This window comes from Pan paniscus, chromosome 10 (genome assembly GCF_029289425.2).
Source record: "Pan paniscus chromosome 10, NHGRI_mPanPan1-v2.0_pri, whole genome shotgun sequence".
NCBI lineage: Eukaryota > Metazoa > Chordata > Mammalia > Primates > Hominidae > Pan > Pan paniscus.
This window is the reverse complement of record NC_073259.2, coordinates 53,432,882-53,459,354: the sequence shown is the minus strand read 5'-3', so window position 1 is coordinate 53,459,354 and position 26,473 is coordinate 53,432,882. Positions and strand designations below refer to the sequence as shown.

The 26,473-nt window shown below is 37.2% G+C and overlaps 1 protein-coding gene across 7 annotated transcripts in view; it reads left to right on the top strand.

The window, feature by feature from the left end:
• Positions 1-1,765: 1,765 nt before the first annotated feature.
• The window catches only part of CNTN1 (contactin 1), a 384,511-nt gene continuing 359,803 nt past the window's right edge, over positions 1,766-26,473 (top strand). For 4 of the 7 annotated variants that reach the window (XM_055095741.2, XM_055095740.2, XM_055095739.2 and 1 more), the window contains exon 1: positions 1,773-1,934. The gene's annotated coding sequence lies outside the window, so the exon portion shown is untranslated. Of the gene's footprint in view, positions 1,935-26,473 lie in introns of all 7 variants that reach the window. The other 3 variants (XM_003825727.4, XM_008951055.3, XM_055095743.2) reach the window with 2 other exon arrangements.

Here is a 26,473-nt window from a genome sequence, read left to right as displayed (position 1 = left end):
AAATGACACAGGGGTTCTGAAATTTTGCCACGGCATATTTAGTCATTTCCATTCACTGTTAAGATGGTTGTCACCACACAAATCATATCTATTTGTTCACTGTAAATTTTCTCCAGGGTCCCTTCCCACCTTCAAATGCATTATTTTATTTTTTTATTTTATTTTATTTTATTTTATTTTATTTTTTGAGGCGGAGTCTCGCTCTGTCGCCCAGGCTGGAGTGCGGTGGCACAATCTCCGCTCACTGCTAACTCCGCCTCCTGGGTTCACGCCATTCTCCTGCCTCAGCTTTCTGAGTAGCTGGGACTGCAGGCGCCCAACACCATGCCCGACTAATTTTTTGTATTTTTTGTATTTTTTTTTTTTTTTTTTTTTTTTGAGTAGAGACGAGGTTTCACCGTGTTAGCCAGGATGGTCTCGATCTCCTGACCTTGTGATCCGCCTGCCTCGCCTGCCAAAGTGCTGGGATTACAGGCATGAGCCACCTCGCCCGGCCCCCACCTTCAAATGCATTAATCGGATTCCTTCAGTATTATGAAGAAAACATTATGAAGAGCCTTACCTGATGATAGTAATAACAACCGTAACCACTAAGTAGAGTCTATATTTATTAATAGCAATGTCATCTTCTCTAACAGTTGTCCAGTGTCCCAAGCCTGTCATAAGCTCTTTGAAACTCTTTGAGAATGAGAGTTGTGTCTTATGCTCAGCACTTAAGATGGCTACTTAATTCAGATAGAAGAAGAATGTGGCTATTTGCAGGCAGAAGGCAACTTGATTCCTCACATGGTACTATATACTAAGACACCCTACACTCCCAGTTTTACACGTGGTAGTTCTAGCACGTTCCTTCATTTAAGGAGTCTCTTGAATTCCAAAATTTCCAGATTCCACCTGAATAAATGGCAGAGATGGCAACTGGACACAAAGTTATTTTACCCTGTTCCCTTCACATAAAAGGCAGGCTTGGGATCACTTAGGTTAGGGGGCATAAACATCCTCTCAGTGTCTGAGTACTAAAGAAATGATAAACTACTATCAATAGAAAAGTAACAGATCACTTAATTATCAATCAGTCTAATGGTGATTATTTTAAGACTTTTGCCACAAACTGAACTGCCCCAAAACAAATCTCTCATGCAGTTTGGCCTTAATTTCTTTTACCCTTTTTTTTTTGAGAGGTTATTATGCAGTGCTTTCCCGTTTAAAACACTGTTTCTACCAGGGAATATTTGGGGGTCTTCTGCATTACAGACTAAGCAATTCAGTCTTTTCTCAAGAAAAACTGCCATGTTATATCTGGACAAAAATGGAAACTTTAAAAAAAACCTCACATCGTTTTATTTTCCTTTCTGTGTGTGTATTTTTTTCCCACATAAGTATCTTATTATTTCCTAATCGAAGCTCATTCTTCTCTATGAGGCGCTGGCTTGATATTTTCGCCTGACAAATCTCCCGGAGCAGATGGTCCCTTCAGGGAAGCTTCAGGAAAGTGCTGGGTGTCTAGTTATGCCTGGACCCTCCCTCCCTCTTGGGGCCCCAAATGACAAGTCATCAAACCAGTTTCTTTCCAGCAAGGGTCCTTGATCCGGTAGCAGCAGGTTTGGGTTTCAGGCACTGCAGAGACCCTTTGCAGTTGGGTTTAGCAGCTACCCAAGTCTGCAGCCTGCGCTGGTCCTGGGGGTGAGAGTGATATCCCTGTTGTCCAATCAGAGACGCGGGTTTCCCTGTGGTCCCCGCCCCACTTTCCCTGCTGCCCCAATAACCGCCCTAAAAGGCCGGGCTTCTGCTGTCAAGTAGCCAGGGTGGGCTCCGCCGAGGCGAGGAGGGGCGCCGGTGGGGAGATGCGCTCCCAGGTGTTTGCAGCGGAAATGGGAAACCTGTAGGGTATGGTCCAGCTGTGCCGCACCGAGGCGAGCAGGAGCAGGGAACAGGTAGGAAGCTGGACTTTTCCTTCTTTGCAGATAAAATAAAGAATGCGCATTTCCATGCTGTTGCTTCCCTTCCCCCAGCCCCGCCCAGCCCTCGTCACCCCCAAATCTCCTGTGGTCGCTGCAGCTCTCGCCGTGAAGTACGGCGCGGGAAGGACTGGGGCGGAGGTGGCTGGGGTGCGGGGAAGCAGGGGTGCGGGATGCCGGAGCCCTGGGGTGCCGGGCAAGGCAGAACGGCAGTGCCCTAGGAGAGGGCTCCGAGCTCGGGGTCTGTGTCTCGTCAACTTTCCTTTCGGAGGCTGCCGCCGCCAGCGCCGGGAACTCGCCCCAGGGATGCCATATCGCCTCGGCAGGGGAGGGGTGGGGAAGCAGAGAGGTCGGCAGCTCGGGGCCTGCAGGTCTTTTTCTCCCGACGCCGGCCCGCGCCTGCTCATCTTTCCCATCCCACCTGGGCGCCTGGCTAGCGCATCCCGGAAAACCTGGGAGCGGTTGCGGAGAGGGGAGGAAGCGACTTGTTTGTCCCCTGACCCCTCTGTTAAGATCTAGCTCCCTTCAGGAGATGGGGGTGGGGAAGAATCCCTGCAACTCGAAGGGCACGTTCCGATTAATTACATCTCCGTTGAGAAGGCACCGGCCCTTCTCCACGATCTGCGGCAGGTGGGAGGGAGAGACCGCGGAGCCACGGCCCCTTCCCTCCTAGCCTGGCGCTGTCTACGGGAACCACCTTCACACCTAGTTTCTGAAAGGTGGGTTTGGCTTCAGGGATTTCCAGGGAGTCAAGTGATTGTGCCCGGATGGGCTCCGAGCGGCTGCGAGGCTGCCTCCCTAGGTGACCGCATCTGGGTAGTAGGTGTTGGCCCAGTGCCGGTTCCTGCAGGAGTCAGATTGCTGGGAGCAGTAGGCAGAAGAATTGCAGAGAGATCCGACGCTGCATCACCCTCTGGGACTGATGACACCCTGCTTTGAAAATTCCTGAAAAATTGGGATGATGGGAAAGAGAGAAAGCGGATAGCTGCGACCTTTCCTTATTTATTTATTTATTTTCATGCCAAACCGGGCATGGGTTTTCGTACGTGTGCTTGTGTGTGCACATCTCCAAGGTGGAGCTATATATAGCTCCTGCATACCCAGCCCGGCTTCCCTGCTGCTGAGCCGGCTGCCTTGGCCTTCTCAAGCAATCTGGAAGCACTGAGTGGGCGGGGCAAAAGGGAATCCAATTCTCCATTGGGGGAAAAGCCGGAGAAGAAGCATTCAGACTGCTGAAACCCTGCGTGAAATAATGTTTTTGTAACTCACGTAAAGATCAATATTTCATATTTCATGTTTTCAATGTGTCATATTTCATGTTTTCAATATTTCAGTATTTTGCAAACATTCTTAGAGTGCCAATATAATCTTCATCCATTTCGCCGCATTTTTCGGTTTCTAAGTGTACATATGAACCTTACCAGGCCGAAGTGTAACGCAAATCAAATTAATACATGCCGTATCTGGGATATTTTATTAGACTCGGCATAATGGTTTGGTTATTTGGTAGTAAATTTATTTCAGTGGTAACTTATGGCTAACAGCATTTGGGGATCTGGGAATGGATCCACCCACTTTCCAGGACTAAGGAACTGCTAGAACCCTTGCGGGGGTAGATGTGAGGTATTTCTTTGTACAGATTTTACATGTGGACCTGATATTTAAATTTGTACTGCTTTTTCATATCACATCTATTTGTACTATGTGAACTTTCTTTTATAGATTGATGTATGTGCGTTTATCTTTGCCATTCCCTGAAATTACTTATTCCTGATGACAACCTTTCCATTTTCACAGATGAAGAAACTAAGATTCAGAAGACACAAGTGATTGGTTGAAAGTCTTCTGAAAACTTTAATATTCCAACAACCTGCCGTGTAATTATACTGCATAGCAGTTTCCCCTCAAATAGAATACTTTTTAGCTTCCCAGGATTTTTGGTCCTGGCAACAAAATGTGGTTAATGTTGATACCAGGAACAATATAAACCAAGTTTATTCGGTTCTAGTCTGACATGTATCCCTACAAAATTTAATTCTGTGTTTTAAGAAAAAATTCTAACTTGCCAAGTCATTTTGAAGATAAATTATTTAATCTACCAAGTTACCATCATAGGCAGTGCGAGCTGGCTTTTAATTTTGCTCTGCAACTTCCTGATGATCTGATTTGGAGCAAGTTAATTAAACTCTGAGAATCTGTTTTCTTGTCTTCAAAAGGAATTTTATAGCATTGAAATTTCAGGTTGCTATGAGGGTCATAAAAAGCATGCATGTTTCTATCATGGGGATGGGCACATAGTGGGTCATTAATAAACAGGGCTACTGGTAATAATAACAATACATAGGTATGTATCAACTAAATGCATTTTAAAATTCATGGTTCTAACAAAATGATCACTCCTCTTCAGAATCTCTAGTAGACTATTTTCACTTGGAAACTTAATCATACTTAGTCTTATTTTGTTGCTTAATCCTCATTTGTATGTCTGATTTGTTTTCTAATTAGGAAGTACTTTGCAGAAAAAGACTACACTTATAATCTTTTTGTATACCCCACCACATTGAACACAGTCTTACAATAAGTAGCCTTAAAGATTCTTGTTCAGGAAGCATCATCCTAAGAAGCTGGATGGGTGCTGCAATGATTTGGGGATATTTTTTTGGTAGAAGGCTATGCCTTGGGAGGAAACTTCCTCTGGCTTTATGATCCTCTCCATGAGGAGTAATGGATGACATAAGGTGTTTCTATATCTTTTCATAGAATGACTCGGTTCTACAGTAGGGGTTATGACTATGTACTGGTTCTGTGTATTCTCTTGTATCTTGTGTCCCTTGAGACCAACTAGGAAGAGCTGAAATAGACAATTTATATTTCTGTATACAAAATATGCCCTGTAATTGCCTTATTTCAAAAAAAATCAACAAATGCTCCGATTTCCATCTATTTCTACATGTAAATTGGCCATGGTCTCTATCATATCCCACAACTTATTCTAACTCACCAGTAAGCTCCTCCTCAATTCCAATGTTTGTTTCTTTTTATTGATGTATTATCGATTGTTCTCTTCTGACCTTCTATTTTCCATATTGTCCATCTTCTTGAAATTTTGCTCCTTGACACCACAATGCTCTGATAGCATACTTTTTTCTTAATTTTTCTAACTTTCCTTTCTTTGTCTCCCTCTTATCTTCTCTTTCTACTTCTAGCTTTCAAGCAAATCCCCCAAATTGATGACAATTTATCTTACTGAAAATAAAGTTCTCCTTCTGCATTTCCATTCCTAATCTCCCTCCCATTAGCCATTTCCTTTACACTTACCCTATCGGCTAAGAGCACAGGCTTTGGGAGGAAGCCTGCAGGTGTTAATATTTATGTATCATGATGCAGTTAAGCGAACATCAGCAAGTCAACTGGGGATTATCATAGCACTTACGTGAGAGGATTTTGTGATTTGTAAAATATTAAGTGAGATAATGCGTGTTAAACATTCAAAATAAGGTTTGGCCCATGGTAATTACTCATGAAGAATAGCTATTAATAATAGAAGTGCTATTGTAGCAATTGTAATGCACAAGGTGAAAACTGGTTTTGCTTTTTCCCCATCAATAGGCATCATTCCTAAACTGGCTTTTATCAATGGAGACTACAACTTTACAGGCTTTCTGGCTTGTGGTTAGTTACTTTTTAAGACTTTCTTTCCTCTAGTCCAAGTGTTCACCATATAGTCAGTAATTAATTCATTTTTATTTTCAACTCTAATTTGTATCTTTCTCTGCTTATTCCAGCACTAGTTTCTTCTGGCACTCCATGCCTGGATGAGTCCAGTAGGCAAGTTATCAAAACTTCCAATTTATAAGTCTATCTGCTTTAATCTAAGATGCCATGTATTATTGGTATAATGTGTTTTCAATTTCCATTAGTGCTTCTACTTTCCTTTGAAACTTTCACTGTACTTTAGTTCGTATCTTAAAAAGCACTGATTTTGGAGCAGGAGACTCAGGTTCAACTCCTGACAACAGGACTGATCCGTTGTGTGACCTTGGAAATGTAGCAGCAGGAGGATGGGGCATTATTTCACTTCAATAATATGAATGACCAACTGTGTAAAGTTACACTCAAAAGTCTATCTATTTAATATTCAATTGAAAATAATATCTTATTATTATAGGGACATCTAAAATCATTAAAGAAATACTGGGAATAAAGAAAAATCCACCAAATTCCACAGTACAAAGAGATCCTATTTCAATCTTCCAGTCTTATTTCTATTAATATAAATAGGTATTTTTCAATTATAGATTTGAGTTTACAGTGAACATTCACTTTTGTATTTAGCTTTTTAAAGTTAATATACCATAAACATTTATTCATTTCATTTAATATTCTTACTATCCATGTGTTTTTTGGCTGTCAATATTCTATGATAGATCTTCAGATTGTTTTCAGTTTTGCATCGTCAAGAACATGAACCTTTGTATACATTAATATTTGCATTTCTGACCATTTCCTTATGACACCTTAGAAGTTACCCAGGCAAAAGTGTAAATATTTTTAGCCTCATAACACTTACTGCCAAATTGCTTCCCCCAAAATGTAAGCACAGATTTATTCTCTACCAGTGGTTGTACCAGTTTGACCATACTCTCATTAACACTTGATATTAGTTTTAAAAATTGGGATCATTTTGATAGTACAAATTGTGTATCTAGTTATTCTTCTGAGTTATTGTTCCTATGATTTTGGATGAGTTCAAAAATGTTATATTTATAGGTTCTTTGTATTTTTTAATTTGTGAATTTCATTTGACTCTTTATTGGAGTGTTCATATTTTCTTCATGTAATAGGAAATTTGAGGTATACTGCAAAAATTGTCCGCATCTTGTTCTTTGCATTTTAAAAAATGCTTTCTAACACACAGAAATGTATAGCTTTACTGTAGTTTATAAATCTATTTGCAGTAGTGTCTCTTTGTAGCTTTCAGGTTCAGAAAACTTTCTACCACTTAACGGAGAATTGAATATAAAAACAACATGTGATGGTGCTATTGCTGAACTTCTTTCCTCCTTTGAAGCAGAATCTGGCTTATGTATATCATATGTATATCCCAGTGCGAAATAGCTCTGGGGACACATAAAATTCACTCAGTCTATTAAGATCCTATTATTCTTTAGGCAGCTCTCCCATGAAGTGAATAGTACCTTAATTCTTTCTGAGCTACTATTGTCCATTTTAAAAGAGCCACAGGGCAGAATGCACTATGGAAGATATTAATGGCCAGGTTACTCAGCCAGAGCAGGGCACTTTGTTTGCACAATTATCTGAATGACTCAGGCACTAAATCTGCTTCTGCCAGGATTATCCAGATGGTCCTTAACTCAGTAGATAATTTTTCACGCCTGTACTTGATTTTGATGGTGTAGACCTGAGCATGTCACCACTTTTCCTGCACTGTCTTGTTACTACTCAATTTGCTTAGGGCTGGTTGCTTTAGTTTCTTTTATGAGAGGCAGGTTTGCCTGGTTCTTCAGAGCATAGGTGTTAAGAGTTATGCAGAGCTTTGCATGAAACCTAGCTCAGTCAGTTACCAGCAGTGTGCTTTGAGGCCAGCCACTTAATTTTTTTTTCTTTTTTTTTTTTTTTTATGGAGTCTCGCTCTGTCGCCCAGGCTGGAGTGCAGTGGCGTGATCTCAGCTCACTGCAAGCTCCGCCTCCTGGGTTCACATTATTTTCCTGCCTCAGCCTCCCGAGTAGCTGGGACTACAGGTGCCCATCACTACGCCCAGTTAATTTTTTTGTATTTTTAGTAGAGATGGGGTTTCACCGTGTTAGCGAGGATGGTCTTGATCTCCTGACCTTGTGATCCGCCCGCCTCGGCCTCCCAAAGTGCTGAGATTACAGGCGTGAGCCACCATGACCGGCCATGAGACCAGCCACTTAAATTTTTTTACAACATTGTTTTCTGTGTAAGAAACATATTCAGAGTTTGAAGTCCCTATTTCATTCTCCTCCCTCATAGTCGCCTTCTTCTAAGTACATTCTATATGTCATAACCACAGTTGTCTTTCTAAAACCAATTTCATCGTATTCTTCCTCTGCTGAAAATTTTTTGAGTTAGTTCCCCTTTTCTTGTATTAGTAAGATGTCTGAAGTCTTTTGCATTGCACCTAAAGTCCTTTATTAAATAGTACGTGGTAACTTCTCTAGATTCATTTTCTGATTAATCAAATTTCTTCCATCTCCAATCTCCCGCAATGTCAATCAACTGAACGGTTTGCCTTCTCCTAATGCATCTTGTTTCCTCTTTTCTCGCAACACCCTCCCATGTTCCCCATGTTCTATTCTCTACTACAAATAACCTGTTTTCTTGTCTGCTTTTTAACTGACCTAACCTTTTCATGCCTTGGGTCAGGTGCCACCATTTCTTGGAGGACTTCCCCTGAATTCCCAGTCTTAAATTTTGACTCCCACGGTAACCTGTGGATATCCCTGCCGTATCACTTATCATACTATATTGTACTGATTGGTTACTTGTCTCTTGCCCCCACCGTAAGTCCTTGAGGATAGACACCATATGTTATTTTTCTTTGTGTCTGATAGAGGACCTGACATAGAGTTGATACTTAATAAATATTTTCTGAAGAAATGAATAAAAGAAGGTTAAGACTAAATTAGTTTTTAGGATTTCAACAAATGAAGGATTCATATCTTTACCCTGGAAACCAATCAATAAAAACTAAAAATTATGTCAATCTTCACAATATTTCAAAAATTAACTTCCTGGTTTTGTTGATTTATACAGAGTAAATAAAAGAGAGTTTTTTTAATGAGGAATTTTGTAATGAAAAGCGTGCCTAGGACAGCCAATAATTCCAAATTGCTAAATCAGTCAATAAATATCTTTTAAATAATTCTGCATTTTAAAAGGAAAGAGGAATGTATAGTTACATGGATAATGTCGATGTATAAATTTAGCTGTGTTGGAATTAAATAATGACAAAGTTAATTTCACTTTATTTAATAAAAGGTCTTCCATTGATGTCATCTTTGGTAGATTATAAAGCATGGTCACATGCATAGCCTTATTTGATCCTTCGTAACAGTTTTGAAAATTAGATTCAAAGGCATGGTTATCCACATTTACAGATAAAAAAAAAAAAAGCTCAGAGAAGTGACTAATTTGCCCAAGGTTACACATTAGTGGCAAATCTGGACAAGTAAGATGATCTTGCTCATAGTTGAGTGTCCCATGTGTTATGCTTGGCCCAGAACATTTCACTGAGAGATGACTGCCATCATTTTGTCTAGGTTAAGGACAACAATCTTGATAATAATAATCCCCTGAAAGTCCTGAGCAATCTAATAAAAATGTATTGCATTGTTACCTATATAGGGTTTTTACTTAGATTTTTAGTAATCTGAGAAGAAACCAGCTGACAGAACTTTTTGCTTTAAACATATTTTAAAGTCTTATATTTAGTTACTTGATCATTTAGAACACACACACATACACACACACACCATATTACCCTTTTTTTTGTTTGTTTTGAAGTATTTGTCTTTTTATATTAGGTGACAAGTACAATGCTCTTTCCCTTACTTTTTTTTTTTAACTTGAATTATTAAAATATTTTTTTCAGCCAGGCATGGTGGCTCACGCCTGTAATCCCAGCACTTTGGGAGGACGAGGCAGGCAGATCATGAGGTCAGGAGTTTGAGACCAGCCTGGCCAACATGGTGAAACCCCGTCTCTATTAAAAGTACAAAAATTAACTGTGCATGGTGGTGCATGCCTATAATCCCAGCTACTCAGGAGGCTGAGGGAGGAGAATCGTTTGAACCCGGGAGGCGGAGGTTGCAGGGAGCTGAGATCACGCCATTGCACTCCAGCCTGGGTGACAGGGTGAGACTCTGTCTCAAAAAAAAAAATTAAAAAAAAAACTGGATTTTCTTTGTTTAGTAGACAACATTAGTCTTCAGGTTTTGGCTTAGCATATATTCTGTGTAATCTTGGAGAACCAGATAGGTCAAATGCATTTTTTAGGAAATAGCACAAGTGATGAAAAAGAAATTTATGAAAAACAGATGGGTACTTAGTAAGAATGGCAATCTATCCTAGTTTGAAAATTACAAACACCGAGATATAAGATTGATTTTTAAAAATTGACTTGTGCAAACATCTTCTCTATAATTGCACCTCAATTATTAACAATCACTTATTGAGCACTCACTCTGTGTTGGGCATTTAAAAAAAAATGTGTTGCATATGACCATCTCAAAACTTTACAAAACCAGTGAAAAGGATTTTTAAAGTTTATTATTCCGATTTTGCAGATCAGGGAAGTTAGTTATTAAAAAGTTAATGCATGGAGAGACTAGAATTCACACCCAGATTGTCTGACTCTGAAGTCCAAGTTTTTAATTGCTGTGTTATTCAGCACCAACCCCCAGTGCTCATGATAGCTGGTTTTAGTATTTTGTGAGTCACGGTTTAAAACGCTGCTATTCTAAGTGACCGGAATCTATCCCTAGACCCTCAAATAAATTTAGTATTAATACAAGGAATTAAATCATTCTAAATTTGCATATGTTTTATTTATGAGTATCTTATTGATATCTTTCACTACAGTAATTTACATGGTGCAGTTTCCCAAGCATGAATTGGACCATTACAATGTGTCATTTAAATATGCCTCTAATAGGCCAATCATTTGAATTTTGACACAAGCACCAGAAGTTTTTATGCATTTCTGCCCTAATTTTGCTTTCTAACATCTCAAACCATAAACAGTAATTCTCTCCTAAGGCTTCTAATCTGATAGTATTTAATTGTCATGGTTACTAAAAGTACAGATTTGTTAACTGTAACAGACAAGATGAATATTATAAATAATATTTATAGTATTCTAGCTTGAAAAGCTGTTTACTGTAATAGAATTTTATCTCAGATAAAACTTTCCTTTGTAGATTATTTTTATACATTAAATGTGGTGTAATATAATTTAAAATATTTGTAAATGCCTAATGGATTGACTTTATTTTTCTTTTGGTCTACTTATATTATTTTGGAGAGCATAACAACTTTCAGATTGCTTGAAAATTAACCTGGTTTCTCAAAAAATGTTATTTTCAAATTTTGGTTTCTGCACAAGTTGAGTGGTAATGAACCTAAGACATCAACTTTCAGTAAAACACTGTATTATTGCATTCTTTCCTTTTTCCTTTTTCATTAAAGAATGGCAGACATACAGAAAACATTTGGCCCAATGAGCTATAACAAAGTATTCATACTATGAAATCAACACTCATTTCAGAAGAAAGAATCTTGTCAGCACCCAGGTACCCCGCTTCCAGCCCCACTTAATCACTATCGCCTTACTGTTCTCCAAAGATAGCTTCTGACTAATAAGACTGTAGAATAGTTTTGTCTGTTTTTAAAATCTACATAAACGGAATCATGAAGTATGCATTTTTGTATCGGATTTTTTTTTTTTCCCTAGAGACAGGGTCTTGCTCTGTTGCCCAGCCTGTTCTCGGACTCCTGGTCTCAAACGATCCTCCCTGCTCAGCCTCCCAGGGTACTGGGATTACAGGCATGAGCCATCATGCCTGGCCCAGATTCCTTTTGTTCAAAATTTTTTGTGAGCTGTGTCAATATTCTTGCATGTAGCAATAATTTATTTTCATTGTACTGTAGAATTCTATTGAATGAATGCCCCCAAAATATACATATTTATTCTATTGTTGAATACTTGGGTTGTTTCCAGTTTTGTGTTATTACTGATAGTTCTCCTATGCATGTTTTCAAATTTATTAGACATTCTTTTTCTTTTTTCTCTTTGAGACGGAGTTTCGCTCTTGTTGCCCAGGCTGGAGTGCAATGGTTCGATCTCGGCTCCCCGCAACCTCTGCCTCCCAGGTTCAAGCGATTATCCTGCCTCAGCCTCCCAAGTAGCTGAGATTACAGGAGCCTGCCACCATGCTCCGCTAATTTTTTGTATTTTTAATAGAGGCCATGTTGGCCAGGCTGGTCGTGAACTCCTGACCTCAGGTGATCCACCCACTTCAGCCTCCCAAAGTGCTGGAATTACAGGCATGAGACACTGTGCCTGGCCCAAAATTGAATTATGCTATATACGGTGTTCTGCCACTTCCTTTTATCTTGGACAACTTTTTCTTTCCACATAGTATAGTGCCAACACATTCTTTTCAGCACTTGCATAGTAACCCTTTGCATAAAACACAATTTATTTGTCTCATTGTTGGAACTTTGGGTAATGTTTCCAATGTTTTTTAAAAAAGAATGCTACAGAAACATTATTCTACGTGTAGTTTTGTATATTCCTGGGAATATTTTTCTAAGGTATTTCCAGAATGAAATTGCTAGCCAAGAGGTATATATATATTTTAAACAGATTATTGATATTTCCAAGTTGCCCTATAAATTATATAGTATAAATTACTATGGTAATTTATAATCTTAGAAACATGAATAAGAATGTCTGCTTTTGCATATTCTCCCTAGTACTATTATCAGTCTTTCAAATATGTTTGGATTTTGTATTTCCAAATCAAATTATTACTGAAAAAATAATATAAATGAAGCATAGCTGTGTGCTAAAGAGATCATAAAACATAACATTTGGTATTTCCCTATAGACTAAATTTTGCTATTTTATATAAAAATATTTCAGTTATTTTTGGATTTGTAAAAACATTTCAGTTTATTTAAGTGGATCCTAAGTTAAACTCCCCTGCTTTCATCGTTATTTTTAGTATTACAGCTTTTCAATGGATAAAGATTTAAATCTATATTCTGGCACGTAGTAGATACATAATTTTGGAAAATTTACTCAGTTCCTCTTACTTCGTGTGCCTTCATTTTCCGAAGTCATGAAAATAGATATGGAAGTTAAGTTTGCTATATCGCTCTCATCTGATTGTTTTCCAGGTTTGATTTAGGTAATTAGGCTACTTAGGCAGGTGCCTATTTCTCACTGACCTATTTATGACCCTCTCAAAGCTGCTTGTTCTTCAGTGAGAAGAGTTTCTAGACATGTAAAGGGGCCTGTTTCCTATGAATAATCTACAAAGTAGTCTCTTCTGCTAGTTAGAAATGGAAAGAAGTGACGTGAATAATATTTCCTTCTTTCCTTCATTTATATTGTTGGTGAGAGGAGGGAGAGAGAGAGAGAGAGAGAGAGAACAGAAATGCAGATCTACCATGTGGTAGACATTGCATTGGGGCTAGAGATACAGTAATGATTAAGTGAGACTTTCTCTTGCCTTCAAGAGTCTTCTAAACTAAGTGTGTAAAATAGATAAAAAAGGTAGTTCAAAACTGCAAATGGGTGCCAACATGCTAGGGGAATTGTTCTATGCAGAGGACAAATAAAGACCTGGAGGCAAAGAACAGAATGACTGGTTCAAATAACAAAAAGAAATAAAGAAATATGGTATAGTATAAATTATACAGTAGCAAGACACATGGCTGAAGAGCAGAAAAAGAAAGTTTCTTTAAAGTGTTGAAGTATGTGTCTTATTCTCGGAGCAATGGTTTAAAGAAAGGCAGTGATTTAATCAGATTTCATAATTATTTTTTAGGATTTAATAAAGTAAAAGACACTAGCTATGAAAGGGCTGTAATTTCAAAAATGTTAAAATAAGTCTAGATTTGAAACAGCATATCTAGATCATTCTTGATAAGAAAAGAAATTTTGAAAAATTGGCAGGCCTATACTCTCCAAATTATCTTTTAATAAGATCTAGTAGTAATTTTATTATTGACTTCATCTTGCTGTTAGGTATGTTATGAAAACTCCCTTTGAGTAGTTAAGAAAAGATAATTAAACATAGAGTCATATTTTTTCATCTTCATCTTTTTCACAGTTTCTTTGATTTCACAGCTTCTTTCTTGATTTTGGCTAAGACACATACATTTTAAAAACCATAAAAATTCACGGATGTCCTAGACTTAGGATTTTATCCCTAGCTATGGCTTAGAATACTACCTTGCTTATTTTTATAAACACGTATGGTTTCCTGTTTGTATACAATCATATCTGTTATGGGGGTATAAGAAATAGTCATTTACAATATGACTAAATCACTAAGGAAAAGATGTACAGTAAAAGTTGGATTTTGGAGATATTTTAAACTGATGGTTTCTATAAAATGCTATTCTCTGGAACTTCTCATGCCTCACATCACCAGGCTGAGAATTTTTTTGTCTTATTTATTTTTACAATGGTAAAGTGATTAGTTGTAAAGAGGAAAAATTGCCATTGTTACTGACCTAAATGATTGTTAGTCATACTGAAATGTGCTCAGAGAATCATTGCTCAACATGTGAAAAGCTTATCCTTGCAATAAAAATCCCTCTATTTTCTGATACTCCGATAACATTACATATTGAGAAGTCACAAAGATTTACTGATATATAGCAAGTGTAATTTCTTCTTTGTTTCTTCTTTACTTTCTGTCTCTTTTTAGTGCCTTCATTGTTCAGGGAAGTGTCATGCCAAGGTATATTGACAATACTGGTCCTTTTTGAGCATCCAAAAACAGTGGTATTTCTCGAAGCTAATGATTGCCTATTATTTGATTCATTAGGGAATTAAAATTTGTCAGCCTTTTCTCCAGGATTTTGTTTCATCCAGAGAATATTTTCCTTCCCAATTGCTTGCAGTTGACACCACTATTTGGATCCTGATGAATTATTTCTGCTTCATGTTTGCCATAGACCTTCTGCTCAGCTTGCGTATGCTTATATACTTTACTTATCATAAACTTCCTTGTGTTTGAGATGGGGTAAGCGCTGTTGATGATGGGTACTAATAGAGAATTATTCCATCTACATCAGATCACAGTTTTTTTTTTCAATGTTTAATAATAGGTTTTAGAATTCTGGGCAAAAGTAACATCTCTTTTTTTTTATTATACTTTAAGTTTTAGGGTACATGTGCACATTGTGCAGGTTAGTTACATATGTATACATGTGACATGCTGCTGCGCTGCACCCACTAACTCATCATCTAGCATTAGGTATATCTCCCATGTTGTGTTAGTCCATTCCTGCATTGCTATAACAAAATACCTGAGACTGGGTAATTTATAAAGAAAAGAGGTTTAATTGACCCACGGTTCTGCAGGCTGTACAGGAAGCATAATGCAGGCATTGCTTCTGAGGAGACCTCAGGTAGCTTCTAATCATGGTGGAAGGTAAAGAGGGAGCAGGTATCTCACATGGCAGGAGCAGGAGCAAGAGAGAGTGGCGGGGAGGTGCTGCACACTTTAACAACCAGATCGGTCACAAGAACTCACTCACTGTCTTGAGAACAGCACCAAGGGGTTGGTACTAAACCATTCATGAGAAATCTACCCCAGGATCCAATCATCTCCCACCAGGCCACACCTCCAACATTGGGTATTAAGATTTGACATGAGATTTGGGTGGCAACAGAGATCCAAACTATATCATTTGATGCTTTATATATATATATAGATATAGATATAGATATAGATATAGATATTTTTATTATACTTTAAGTTCTAGGGTACATGTGCACAATGTGCAGGTTTGTTACATATGTATACATGTGCCATGTTGGTGTGCTGCACCCATTAACTCGTCATTTACATTAGGTATATCTCCTAATGCTATCCCTCCCCCCTCCCCTGATGCTTTAACCAGAGAGAAATCTTTGCCTGTGTCTTCACTGTATATCTGGTAAACATCTGCTCATTTCTCAAGGTTCCTCCATGCCATTTTTCAGGAAGGTTCTCCTGGCCTGACTTCTCCCAGGCAGATCGACACCTCCCTCCTATGTTCCTAGTGTATCTTGTATAAACTTCTCACATAGCCTCTTTAACACTTCATTATCCATACTTATGTCCATGTCTCCCTTTCTTTACTAGATTGTAAGAGTGGAGAATATGTCTTTTCAATTTTTATTTTGAATCTTCAATGCCTAGAACACTGCCTCAAACTTATAGGACCCCTCAAAACACAGTAATGTTTTGGATGTTTTTAAGTAAACAAAGAAAATATTTTAGAAATGTTCTTTTGTAATAATATTTCATATTCTGAAAATCCCAGAGGAAGGCTGTCTATTTATTAGCAGATGCCCGCACTACTTCTTCCATATTGATAGATATGATCATGATAATATATGTGCTGTATAACTGATACATTATAAGGCACTGGCTGTTCTCAATATTTACAGTTCATAAGAATTACCTGAGATTGTTAAAAAGGAGGAATCCTGACTCTCATCCCTACAGACTCCGGCTTAGTAGATCTGATCTGGGACCCAGGAATCTGCATTTCTAACAGTGTCTCTGTTGCTTCTAAGAGCACATTCCAGAAACAAAAATTTTGATCAACCTAGATGGAGTTAATGCTTGTGCTTCAACAAAACATACATATAAAGACGTGCGCGCGCGCACACACACACCCACACACACCCCTGCTCAGATTAAGACTATGGAATTGCTTTTGAATACCTCAAGGATCACCACAATGCCAGAGCCATCACCTACTTCTTTCTCTTACTCTGTTCATTGCTTTTCTCCTTTTCCTCTTTCATTTCTTTTCTTTTTCTTTTTTTTTTTTTTTTGAGATGGAGTCTCGCTCCATCGCCCAGGCTGGAGTGTAGTGGTGCAATCTCAGCTCACTACAAGCTCTGCCTCCTGGGTTCGCGCCATTCTCCTGCCTCAGCCTCCCGAGTAGCTGGGACTACAGGCGCCTGCCACCACACCCGGCTAATTGTTTTTTGTATTTTTTAGTAGAGATGGGGTTTCACTGTGTTAGCCAGGATGGTCTCGATCTCCTGACCTCATGATCTGCCCGCCTCGGCCTCCCAAAGGGCTGGGATTACAGGCTTCGTCTTTCATTTCTATTATCTTTCTTCTTTTCTAACAAAGGATGGCTCTTTACAAACATTGCTAGCCAATCTGAGCATCCCTTTCCTTTCATGTTAAATACTAATTTATTTCAGTGCACAAAATGTTCTAATCTACTGTGCTTGTCCAGATATTTTTTTTGATGACTGATAATGAGTGACTGATTTGTCTCTAAAGAAAGTGTTTCATTGTGAGATGAAGAGGAAAATATAAGGAATAAAAAGTACTTTGAAGTCTTCAGTTTCTTGGGTGGCCATTGGAAAGATGGTTTCTATATTACTAATTTTAAAGTAAGATATTTTTAGTCAACCAAATTCTCAATGTGGCTGCAAAATGAAGCATAATTTATGTACAAACTAAGAGCAAAGGCCACTTGCTGTAATTTTTATATAACTGTTATCAAAAATTGATGCATTATTTTATAATATTAACTCTTCCAATGACTTTTTAGTCCTAGATACTTTTCTCAAATAGAAATTATATTATGATCCAGAATTTTGAATGTAATTTGAAGTTACATTTTCTTCCATTTGTTAAATTTTACATTAAAGAGAACTTATGGTATATTACTCATACTGTGCTTTCATTTTGGAAGTCAAAATTGTACCACTAAGACTCTCTATTAACATTTCTTAATTAACTATTGGGTTTCTGGCAAGCTATGAGCATACCTTGTAGTTTTTGTCGGTTTAGTTCCAGACCACTGCAATAAAGCCAGTATTTCAGTAAAGAGAGTCACACACATTTTTTGATATTTCAATGCTCATAAAAGTGATGTTTACACTGTACTGTAGTCTATTAAGTGTGCAATAGCATTATGTCTAAGAAAATGTACACTCCTTAATTAAAAAATACTTTGTTACTAAAAATGCTACTAATTGTCTGAGCCTTCAGCCAGCCATAATCTCTTTTTGCTGGGAGAGGGTCTTGCCTAAATGCTGATTTCTGAAGACTGATTTAGGGTGGTGGTTGCCAAAGGTTGGGTGGCTGTGGCAATTTCTAAAAAGATGACACTGAGGTTTGTGAGATCAGTTGACTCATCTGTAGCATGCAATTCTGTTTTATAGCCTTTTACCCACAGTAGAACTTCTTTCACAATTGGAATTGATCTCTCAAATCTTACTACTGCTTTCTTCACTGAATTTATGTAGTATTCTGAGTCCTTACTTGCCATTTCAACAATGTTCACAGCATCTTCAAGAGTAGATTCTATCTCAAGAAACCACTTTCATTCATAAGAAGCAACTCCTCTTCTGTAACAGTTTTATCATGAGATTATAGCAATTCAGTCAAATATTCAAGCTCCACTTCTAATTCTATTTTTCTTGCTATTTCTACCACTTTTGCATTTATTTTCTCCACTGAAATATTGAACTCCTCAAATTCAACTTCTTCCAAACTCCTGTTAATACTGATACTTTGATTTGGCTTCCTCCCAAATGTACTCAATGACATCTAAAATAGTAAATTCTTTTCAAAAGATTTTTAACTGATTTTTTCCCAGATCCATCAGAGGAATTAGTATCTATGCAGCTAAAATCTTATGAAAGGTATTTCCTAAATAAAAAAAACTTGAAAGTCAGAATTTCTCCCTGATTCATGGCTGCAGAATGGATGTTATGTTAGCAGTTATGAAAATAACAGCAGTCTCTTCATACATCTCCCCCAGTGCTCTTGGGTGACCAGGTGCATTGTCAATGAGCAGTAATATTTTGAAAGGATTGTTTTTTTTTCTGAGCAGTCGGTCTCAACAGTGGGCTTAAAATATTTAGTAAACCATGCTGTAAACAGATATGCTACATCCAGACTTTGTTGTTCTATTTACAGAGCACAGGCAGAGTAGAGTTAGTGTAATTCTTAAGTGCCCTAGAATTTTCAGAATGCTAAATGAGTATTGGCTTCAGATTAAAGTCAGAAGCTACATTAGCTACTAACAAGAAAGTCAACCTGTCTTGAAATTTTGAACCTAGGTGTTGACTTCTCCTTTTTAGCTCTGAAAGTCCTAGATGGCATCTTTTTCCAGTATAAGGCTGTTCCGTTTACATTGAAATTATGTTGTTTAGTGTAGCCACCTTCATCAGTGAGCTTAGCTAGATCTTCTGAATAACTTGCTGCAGCTTTTACATCACCACATCCTGCTTCACTTCACATTTTTATGTTATGGAGATGGCTTCTTTCCTTAAATCTCATGAACCAACCTCTGCTAGCTTCCAGCTCTTCTTTTAGCATTCATACAATGGAAGAGAATCAGGGCCTTGCTCTGGCTTAGGCTTTGGCTTAAGGGAATGTTGTGGCTGGTTTGACTTTCTATCAAGGCTACTCAAACTTTCTCCATTATCAGCAATAAGTCTGATTGTCTTTCTTATTTGTGTGTACACTAAAGTAGTACTGTTACATTTTTTCAAGAATTTTTCCTTTATATTCACAACTTAGCTATTTCGCCAGGAGCCCCAGGTTTTTTCTTAGCTTTCCACATAGCTTCCTTACTAATCTTAATAATTTTAACTTTTGATTTAAAGTGAGAGATGTGGGACTCTTCCTTTCAATTGAACACTTGGAGGTCATTTTATTTGGCTTTTTTCCCAGAACCATCAGAGGAATCACTATGGCAGCTAAAATCTTATGAAATCTTATGAATCTTAGAGGCCATTGTAGGGTTATCTGAACTAATTTCAATATTGTTGTCTCAAGGAATGGGAAGGCCTGAGGAGAGGGAGAAAGATGGAGGAATTAGCCCTTGGTGGAGCAGTCAGAACACCTATTGATTAAGTATCAATTAAGTCTTACGTAGGTGCAGTTCATGGCACCCCAAAACAATTACAATAGTAAAATCAAAGATCACCAATCACAGATCACCATAACACATATAATAATAATGAAAAAGTTTGAAATATTGTGAGAATTACCAAACGATGACACAGAGATAAGAAGTGAGCTCATGCTGTTGGAAAAATGATGCCAGTAGACTTACTTGACACACGGTTGCCACAAAACTTCAATTTGTAAACAAATGTAATGTCTGTGAAGTGCAATAAAGTGAAGTCCAATAAAATGAGGTATAGCTGTACTGATAAATTTCCACTGAATATGGAAATCTAATATCTGATCTAAGGTGGTAGATATGAATATAGTGACTGGTATTCATTTAAGATATTTTTTGAGTACAGACTTGTAAAACAATGTTATAACTGTTTTTACAAATATTATTTATTCATATTGTCCTCTATTTCTAAAAAGAATACTGCAAAACCAAGGAATTTCTTATGGGTTCTTGCAAATATACAGGTAGAGACAATCTTGCTGTTCTCAACAATTATTTTATCTTTTTAGATTTCATAGTGTAATTCACACATAAGCTAGTTATTTCTACTTTTGAATTTTAAATTCAGCCTTTCTCCACATGCTTTGGAACATTTTCTAGAAGAAGACACTAATACTTATATTGCTAAAAATATCACTCTAAGGTGTAATATCTTATTTAAATTCGGCTTCACCTCAGCATCACTATTTCTACAGCTATCCTTTAAACCTGTCAGAGAGAGGAGCTTTCATATTTCTAATCCCTCTACTGGTGCTGTGGATCTCAACTTTCCACAACATGAAGGGAAATTTTCTCTTGTGCTCAGAAGTTTCTACTCCAGAAATTTCTACTCCAGAAATTTCAGTCTTTCCCTGTCAATTCTAGAATTCTCCTGCCTTCAAACTTTTGGGTTATGTTTCTCTACTAACTTTTCTAGCTATGTTTTTGTTTCATTTTTCTCTTCCCTTTTCAGAATTACTGGTCTGTAGTTTCAAAATCTCTTCCACCCAATTTATTGTAGAGAAAAAATAAAGCCAATTTTGGTCAAGTCTTCTTTCTCCTCTTGGGTTCTGGGTTATATCCCTTCACATTTTTAGGGAACTCACTGTATTCATTATCACTTCTTTCTTTATCTTAAACCTTACCCTCTCTATTGACTTCCTGATGTCAGGATTTATGCTTGGCTAATTCTCTTTATCTTAAAAACAATGCAGAAGAAATTAAACAAACGAAAACCCTCCTTAAACTTTTGCACCCCCAACTAATGACCACAGTCATTTCTCCTTCTTCTCCTTTGTAGCCAAATTTCTTTCTTTCTTTGTTTCTTCTCCTCCTCCTCCACCTCCTCTTCCTACTCTTCCACCTTTTCTTCTTTTTTTAAGAGACAGGATCTTGCTCTGTCTTCCATGCTGGAGTGCAGTGGTATAATTAATAGCTCACCATAACCTCAAACTCCTGAGCTCAAGCGATCCTCCCATCTCAGCTTCCCAAGTAGCTGGCACTACAGGAACTTGCCATTATGGCTAGCTTGTTATTTTTCTTTGTAGAGAAGGGGTCTTGCTATGTTTGCTATGTTTCCCAGGCTGTTCTCAAACTCCTGGCCTGAAGTGATTGTCTTGTCTCAATTTCCCAAAGTGTTGGTATTACAGGAGTGAGCCAATGTGCCCAGCCCCAAATTTCTTTAAACATTCATCTATGCTTACTTCACGGTTCTTTGCCTTGAATTCACTCTATACCTCTGAAATCTGCTTTTTATTATTTTATTAAAGCTGCACTTTACTAGGTCACTAAAATATCCTTATTTCATAAATTGTATGAATACTTTTCAGATGTTATCTTACTAGACCTTTCATCACTAATTAACACTGTTCAATTTTTCTTCTTGGAAAAAACTTTTGATAGTTTGGATTTGTTTTTCAGCAAATATTCATTTATCTTCTATTCCTACTGTGATAGAGCATACTGCCATGTCAGTTGATGTTGTGCTAGGCCATATGATTTTCTGTGACCAATGTAATAGTAGTGGATAGGAACTAAGTAGAGGTTTCAAATGTGTATCTGCTATTTTATTTTATTTTTTTTACTTAAAGACTAGTGTGATAGTAATGCTTGGTTCTTATACTCTGTCATCTGCCTTGAGAAGCACATATGCTAGGAACCTGCTGATCCAAGGTGGATGTGGAGAGATCTGAGCAGAGTTGAACTCAATACAAAGCTTAGAGCAAGCCCAACCAACCCCATAGCCTAACGTGTAACTGGCCCAGTCAAACTGTGGACCTATGAGCAAGAAAAAAATAAATGCCTGTTGTAATTTGGGAATGTTTATTTTGCAGCATTATCAGACAATAGCTGATTGATATAACTCAATTCCTAGAGATTTAATAAAACCATCTTCTGGATTTTTCTTTTAAATTTCAGGAACCATTGTAATATGCTATCGTTTGGATGTTTGTTCCCCAAACCTCATTTTGAAATTTAATTCCCAATGTTGGTGGTGTAGCCTAATGGAAAATATTTGGGTCATCAGGGAGGATCCCTCATGAACGGCTTGCTGTCATCCTGCAGGTAATCGGGGGATGTGAGTTATTTCTTAATTCCCGTGAGAGCTGGTTGTTAAAAAAAAGTCTGGCACTTCCCTTAGCACTCTTGCTTGTATTGCTATAAAGGAATACCAGAGGCTATGTAATGTAGAAAGAAAAGAGGTTTATTTGGCTCATGGTTCTGCAAACTGTGCAAGAAAAACACCACTAGCTTCTGCTTCTGCTCAGGACCTTATTTTTGCATTCATTTCAAAACCAAGTACATTCCATTAAAAAGTTTTTAAATGAACTGAGCCTTTTATTTTGAATCCTATATCATGGCTTTTTTTTTTTTTTTTTTTACTGCTTTCTCAAAAATATAATTGAAGTGATTTATGTCATCTAGAGAAGTATTTTTTCTCCCTCAAGTCATGGATTGATATAGTTCATGGGAATAATTACAGGGATTTCTTGAGCAGAAATTTAAATAAACTTGATGTTGGACAAAATCAATACTGTCATACTGAGGAGCATTTTATCATGGTTGTTATCATACTTGTTTATATTATATTAAATAAAGTATATATATTTAAATGCAGAATAAACTTACTCAGTGATTTATTTCTGTTTCTTTATGCTAATAACCTATTGATTATTTGGAATATTATCATGGGTTGATTTTTCTATTTATATAGAATGACATAACACATATAAATGCCCCCCACACACCATAAAAAACATTTGACTAATGAAAGTGCTAGAGAAGTTGGCTGTAGATGTAATATTTTTAAGGTCCTATCATGTTAAAAATATGCCATAAGGCATAGGAAAAGAAAGTCAGTATTTAGGGAGAATGAAGGAACTCTATATGTTCCCAATACAGTAAACAAAAAAGTAAATGAAATGTCCAATCCAAAACCCTTGTGCATTATTGCTATGAGAACCACTGAAAAATAGAGTCATATGTCTTTTCCACATTTAGTGCTTTGGTCAAATCTATTGTTTAATGACAGAATCATACCTTTTCCCCCTAGTATTATGAAATTACGCTCTTCTCTATTTCTCACTGCTAAGAGGAACAGGATTAGGTCAAGTGACCTCCCTGGTGGGTAACTGGGATTCTGCCGATCACTGGAAAGATCTTATTTTATTCTTTGACTATCTATGTGGTATGAGATGGGAATGATTACCAGCTGTTTTATTTTTTGTTTGTATTATTCAGAAAATAGCATTCTCTACTTAAAGAACTTACAATTGGAAGTTGACTTAGCATCTTGTCTGTTTGAAAATTCTTCACAGATAGACACATATTAAAGATTTTTGGATTTTCAAAAAGCAGATTTTCACTTTAAACATTAATAAACTCAAGAAAGTCATGCAGTTTGGGCACTTCATGAAGAAAAGTGGAACAGTATGTGTGTTTCTGGAATCAATGGGTTGCTGGATAGTAACTGTAAATCTTACACAAATGATCCCATATTACTGAATAATAGCACCTTCCCCCATCTCTCCAACATAGGCATGATTAAAATGTTGATTATTTGTGAAGTTACGTTATCCATCTTTATTGGAAAATGAAAAGATACAGTAGCATGTCTAATCCTTTATTATCAAGATACTCTTATCTTTTATATCTTCACAGAAATAGAGGTTGAGATCAATATTATATATTATTTGCTTTAAGAAGTGACATGTTGAATCAGCTTTCCTGCAGACTTTCATTTATTCAGCCTTGAACTGATTACCTTGTAAGATGTCAGGGTTGTCAAAAATGCTATTTAACATGATTTTTTTTATAGAAATGAAGCAACTAAAATGCAAGATTATATTTCAGTGAGCTAAAAGTGACTATATCATATGAATATTCTGCAGCTTCTGAAACTTTGGGATTTTGTACTATCCAGTTCCCGAGGGATTCTTACTGCCTCAGGACCTGCTGAAACAAAATAAGCCTTTGATATTTAACTCTATGCTCTGTATGTGATCCACTCAAAAATAGACTGAAAGTCTTTTGTTTCTTAAAAAAGAGGTAAATATTGACTTTAGACAAGAACTTCAAGTCCTCGTGGTCATTCTGCAGTGGATTGAAAAATTCTCTGTGAAAGAAAACTATTTTGTAAGCATTTTTGTAGAAAAATTAAAAAATGGATGTAGAAAGACATGCGATAAGAAAATCTAATACCATGGATTAAGAACTGAATTTCATTTGTTTTAGATTTCCTCTAAGCCCATGATTCTTAAGCATAAATGTACATTGAATATCACTGGAATTGCTTGTTAAAACAGATTCCTTGACCCCGCTATCGAAAAGTCTAATTCATTAGGTCTGGAGTGGGGCCTGATAATTTGCATTTTAACAAGCTCCCAGGTGATGGTGGTACTGCTTTTTTGATAGCCTCCTTTGGGTAGCACTGCCCTAAGTAGTAACTTTAGTGCCAACACTTCTCTGTTAACTGGTAACTCTTATCTCAGAAAATGATAATGATGCCAAGAGTATTAATGGGAGAAAATAACAAAACAGATTCGTTTATGCATAGGATAGCCACATTAGCAGGATTTTTTTGCCTTCATTTAACATTACTAATTTTTTTTTATTAATTGGTGCAAAAGTAACCGCATGAACTTTTGCATGAACTTGATATTAAAAAACAACTAAATAGTCTTCCAGGGCTTGATTTGGTTCCCCTTGTGTTGGAGAAAATATTGACATTCCTGTTGCTTTTAAGCAATAAATCTGTTAGGGTCTCAAATTTTTGTTACAATCAAGCCTTTGGGAGAGCCAGTGGAACAGATCTGAAGCTTTTTCATTAACTGATTTCAAATCTCTTATAATTTAGCAGTCAGAGGAGTTGATGTAATTTGCCATCACAAATCACTAGTAAATGCACCCTTGAGATTAAGAATCAAATTCCACAGATATCTGTAATATTTTAAAAGTCAGGATGGTAGAGTGACTCACAACCTAGTTGAATGTTAAAATCACCTGGGTAACTTTAACAATACTGATCTGATCCCTGGGCACCACCATTCAGACATTCAGAGTTAATTAGTTTGGGCTTGCATCTTGACATAGGGAGATGGATAGAGGATAATAGTTAAGGAGGGAGAGGTGCAGATATGAAGACAACTACCATTTCTTGAGAACTACTTTCTTTATGTCAGGCACTACAGAGGGCATTCTAAAAATACTATCTCTAAGCCTCACATAAACTCAAAAGGTAGCTTTAAAAAAAATCTAAGGAAAGAAGCTTGAAAAAAAGGATAAACTTTTCCATGGCAAGAGATTGTTAAGTAATGAGGGCCTGGCCCCAGCATCCTTGCAAGGGTACTAGATGCTTCCATTCCTTCTCTCTCTCTCTCTGTCTCTCTCTCTCCTTTTCTTCTTCCCTTCCTTCCCTCCCTCCTCCTTTCCTTCCTCTCTCTCCCTTTCTTCCTCCTCTCTCCTTTCCCTCCCTTCCTTTCCTCCTTCACGTTCCTCCTCTTCTCCTCCTCCCTTTTCTTCTTTCTTCTTCCTCTTTTTTCTCCTCCTCCTCCTTCTCCTCCTTTATTCTTCCACAAATCTAAATACCTTGGGACAAGAGACAACCTCTAACAAATGTTGAAAGTCCCATGTAAGGAGCAATGTATCCTTCAAAATATACACTTGATAAAGCTTTGCCTACATCACCTGGGTGTTGGACATGGGCAATTACAAATGTATCTAGAGACTGAGACACTAGCTGCATTTCCAAGTATATCTGAAACTCATTGGCTTAGCCTTCAATGAAAAGGGCATTGGAAGATACATAGATAGTTTAGATTCAGAATTTGGCAACAATTATTACTGTAATTGTAGTTGAAAACCATCTGTGATCTCATTACGTAGTTACAGGGACAAGATGAGGGTAAACCTCTGATACTAAGAATAAATGAACCATATCAGAGAGAACATGAGAAATTCTTTCTTCTCTGATGTTAAGGAACCCATGTAGAAATCAGTCTACTTAAAAACAGATAAATATAACCTGCTCCCATGTATATTAACAATACTTTAAAGCTAACAATTACAAAGCTCTTTTAGATGTATTTTATAATCTTATTTAATCTTCACAACATCTTTTTAGAGCAATGGGGAAAGAGAAAATAATGGTTTATATATTAATAGATGTGTACAAAGTCTTTTGTACATATTTTTATGTAACCCTCACAGCTAGCCAAAAGTGTTATTTTTTTTCTGTTTTATAAGAAAGGCTCAGAAAAGTGAAATAACTTGCACATAGTCATTGATTCAGTAACTACTGGAGACTGAGATCAAA